Source organism: Oryx dammah, unplaced genomic scaffold (genome assembly GCF_014754425.2).
Source record: "Oryx dammah isolate SB20612 unplaced genomic scaffold, SCBI_Odam_1.1 HiC_scaffold_17, whole genome shotgun sequence".
Lineage (NCBI taxonomy): Eukaryota > Metazoa > Chordata > Mammalia > Artiodactyla > Bovidae > Oryx > Oryx dammah.
In genome coordinates, this window is record NW_024070201.1 from 47,579,317 (window position 1) to 47,584,126 (window position 4,810).

At 37.0% G+C, this 4,810-nt stretch overlaps 1 pseudogene; it reads right to left on the bottom strand.

Annotated features, from left to right (window-relative positions):
* Window positions 1-1,078: 1,078 nt before the first annotated feature.
* LOC120875919 lies at window positions 1,079-2,053 on the bottom strand (annotated as a pseudogene).
* Window positions 2,054-4,810: the final 2,757 nt, after the last annotated feature.

Consider the following 4,810-nt stretch of genomic DNA (forward strand, 5'->3'; position numbering starts at 1 on the left):
CTCCTTTATACTTTAATAAAACTTTATTACACAAAAGCTCTGAGCGATCAAGCCTCATCTCTGGCCCTGGATTGAATTCTTCTCCTCCAGGGGCCAAGAATCTGGGTGTCGTGATTCAACAACAACCTTTCAATAGTTTTCTGAATGTTGAGCTTTTAGCCAACTTTTTCACTCTCCTCTTTCACTTTCATCAAGAAGCTCTTTAGTTCTTCTACACTTTCTGCAATGACAGTGGTGTCATCTGCATATCTGAGGTTATTGATATTTCTCCAGGCAATCTTGATTCCACCTTGTGCTTCCTCCAGCCCAGCATTTCTCATGATGTAGTCTGCATATAAGTTAAATAAGCAGGGTGACCATATACAGCCTTGACGTACTCCTTTTCCTAGTTGGAACCAGTTTACACATGTTATAATAGACTTAATAGGAGTGTACATTGATCAAAGGATTTTTACTTTTTTTCTACCCCATTTCACGAGTAGAGAGCCCCATTTGTATGAAGTCTGGATTTGTCTTGTGAGTTTTCTCCACTGATGAAAAGTAAGTCTATGCATTTACTGTCTAGCTTTTTTCTGACAATCATTTGAGTAGATGTAAAGGAGACAAATGCAATATTTTCATTTATCCCATCTCTAAAATCAAACATTTATTTGATTATTATGTGACTTAAAATACGTAGAATGAAGCCTAATTTGCCTCAATGGAAACAAAATGTACCTAGCTATCAGCACCAATGCTACTATATATTATCTCTTTTACCTTTGAATAGTTAACTTCTCTGTCTTAGTTTTAACATGGAAACTTGATTTTATCTTAAAAATATAAATGGAAAATATCACCATAAAATAGCTGAATGAAATAAATTCCCTCTTACTAAATCTCCTGACACAAAGATTTTGAGATGATTTAAAGCAAGGAAGTAATGATAGAAATAAGTACAATTATTTTTCTTGAGGTGACATGTAGAATTTATTGACTATCATGGAACTATATGTACAAAATGTGTCTAAGAATTTCTGACAGGTTATCTTCAGGATGAAGAAAATGAATGTAAAGGTTGAAAGGGCTCATATATCTTCTAAGTGTGAGTAAGCCTGATCCTTTTGGATAATAATATCCTTAGCAAGCCTTGGCGAATCTGCTTTGTCTTGATGCTATAAATAATTGGGTTGAGAACTGGTGAAACTAACAAGTTCTGCCATGGTAATATGAATAATGAAGAGGAATGTTTTGCAAAACGATGCACTAAGGACAACCCTATCATTGGCACATATAGAATGAGCACAGCACAAATATGGGAGACACATGTACTGAGGGCTTTGAGTTTCCCTCCCCGGGATGCAATGCACAACACAGAGCGCAGGATGAAAGTATAAGATAAAAAGATTCCTAGAGAATCTACACCCCAATAAAATGCAACAACAAACAAGCCATACAAAACATTGAATGAGATGTCAGAACAGGCCAATAGGATGACATCTTGATGTAAGCAGAAGGAGTGGGAGAGAATGTGGGAGTGACAGAAAGAAAATGTGGGGATACGAACAAGAACAACAGGGAGGACAGTGGAGCATCTGATTACGATGAAGACCCCTATGTAGACAATGCATTGTGGGGATAAGTTTGCTGGAATACCTCAAAGGATCGCAGATGACAACACAGCCGTCAAAAGCCATGGCTAGGAGCACAGCTGATTCCATTAGAGAAAAAGTGTGAATAAAATACATCTGGGCTACACAAGTATTCATCTCAATCTCTTTAGCATCAAACCAGAAGGTTCTCAGTACTGTGGGCAGGGTGGAGAGGGACCTGCCCATGTTTGTGAGGGACAGCATGGCCAGGAAGTAGTACATGGGCTCATGGAGACTCCGTCAGTGTGGATGATATGAAGAACTGTACAGTTGCCCACTATTCCAATCAGATAGAACACACAAAAGGGGATGGAAATAAAGTGTTGAACATCCTCGTAGCCAGGAATCCCAGAGAGGTAGAATGAAGCCAACTGTTCAATACTCAAATTAGAGCTTGTCATCAGACTGTCCCACAGAGCCATTTTTCTACCATAAAAATGTGAACTCCTAAAAAGAATAACACACAGCCTTAAAGCATTCATTTTTCTCTGACAAGGATACTAGGTGGAAACATTTTATAATGTATGACAGAAAAAGTTAAGGCAATGAATGCATGGATTTAGTTTTAACCAATAGATAAAACCCACAAGAATAATCAAGTAACATTATAAGATATGAGCTGTGTAGCAAGTGTGCATAGCTGAAAGAGGCACACAGACTGGCCCTCAAACTGGTTTAAATGGGAATCAGATATAAAAGCATCCAAGGGTAAATAGGGTTGACTTAATTTACAGACTGGAGTATTAAGAATTTGGTTTCTCTTTCATATTCTCCACCAAGGTTTCTTTATGTACTTACCCCAAAATGATCACTCAGATGGTAAAGAATCTGCCTGCAGTGTGGGAGACCCTGGTTCAATCCCTGGGTCAGGATGTCAGGAAAATCCCTTGGAGAATGGAATGGCAACTCACTCCAGTATTCTTGCCTGGAGAATTCCATGGACAGAGGTACAGTCCATGGGGTTGCAAAGACTAACAGTAATAACCTGCAATGAAGCAAGAGTTTTATTTAAGTGAATTTCTATCATTTGTTCCACTGATAATAATTGATATGAGAGTTATGTCAGTTTGTTGATCGATCCCTTTCATTGTCGCTGGAACTCATAAGTTTTCTGATTTGCCATCTGTGGACATGGCCTTTGGCCATCTCTGACAGCTACAAGGAAAATATCAACCATCACAGTCTCATCATCCCTAGATATTAGAAAGAAATTAACTCACCCACAGACTGCGATTCAGTGGTCCACTATAATTGCAGTAACATAGTGCCATTCTCTTGATATTTTTGTTTTGCTCCTCTGCTAATTGTTTTAATGTATTTCATTGAAAGAGATAACAAGCCTTGTACCACAACATTGTATAGACAATTAAATTATTTATAAAAATGCTTACCACAGTCCCTCTTCATTTTGAGTTTTTACATTTTGATAATCACATTTGTACCATAAAGTATCTCAGTGATGTGAAAAGAAAGAAATATTATAGATAAGTAAATGAAGGCTTAGAGACTCAAATGGTTTGCCCAATACTCCATAAGTACAATAATAGCTTTAATGAATATCAGTTTTAGGGTTCTGCTCATGTGGATGGTGATTTCCCAGAACAGTGGCTAACTCATCTACATGGTTGCTGCAGTTATGTGACTGGATTGGTCAGTATTTGAAGATTCAGTCATATGCCTGACATCATGTGCTATTTCTAATGCCACAATGATATTAAAATAAACAAACAGAAAAATCAGTTCCTTCAGACATTTAAATACATCAGTACTTAGCTAGTCTATATGTTTACTGCCAGGCTGTCTGTCACAACAGCCATATAGCATCTTAGGTCTATTGCCAAATCCCCTGAAACTTAATCATCTGGGCTTTTTTCTGCATGATTCAATGACTTTTTCATGAGCAGTTCAGTACAGTTCAGTCACTCAATCGTGTCTGACTCTCTGTGACCTCATGGACTGAAGTGTGTCAGGTTTCCCTGTCCATCACCAACTTCTGGAGCCTACTCAAACTCATGTCCATTGAGTTGGTGATACCATCTGACCATCTCATGCTCTATCGTCCCCTTCTCCTCCTGCCTTCAATCTTTTCCAGCATCAGGGTCTTTTCCAATGAGTCAGTTCTTTACATCAGGTGGCCAAAGTATTAGAGTTTCAGCTTCAGCATCAGTCCTTCCAATGGATACTCAGGATTGATCTTCTTTAGGATGGACTGGTTGAACCTCCTTGCTGTCCAAGGAACTCTCAAGAGTCTTCTCCAACACCACAGTTCAAAAGCATCAATTCTTTGGCTCTTGGCTTCCTTTATAGTCCAACTCTCACATCCATATATGACTACTGGAAAAAACACAACTTTGACTAGATGGACCTTGTTGGCAAAGTAATGGAGAATACTTTGGAAAAGAGTATTTGTGTCAATGTCCACAGATGACAACCTCAGAAAACTTATGAGTTCCAGTGACAAATGAAAGGGATCATTCAACAAACTGAGATAACTCTCATATCAATTATTATCAGTGGAACAAATGATAGAAATTCACTTAAATAAAACTCTTGCTTCATTGCAGGGTATTACTGTTAGTCTTTGAGATGAAACACATTTCATCTTATATTGTTGCATCACATGATATATTTTTTCCCTGCAAAATTCACTAGTTTTTCACTTCATTCAAATTCTCTATCTCTGGTTTTTAATATGCTGTCTAGTTTGGTTATCACTTTTCTTCCAAGGAACAAACATCTTTTAATTTCATGAGTAGAGATCTCTCTTATTGACACAGATCTTTTCATAGCTTAAGAAAAATAGACACTATTGTTAAATTCCTTAAGTTTCATTCACAAATCATATTCAGGTCCTAATATCTAAGAGAACTTTTAGAATCTTAAAATGATTTGTGTATTTATTATCTTATTTAAACCACTAAATATTTATATGAGATCAACATGCATTGTCCTTTGTTATTCAAATCCACTAACATGTCCTTTTGTTTTGATGCCCAAAATATTTTAACTTATTCATGATTTCTCTTCTAAACTATTTTATTAGTCACTTACCTCATCTAATACTTTCCAGTTTTGTGCCATTTTTCCCCTCAAACCAATTCTCCTTAGAGCAGTGAATTCTTAAAGACATAAACAAGTCAGTTCATTTCTGTGTTTAAAATATGTTAAATGACCTACTG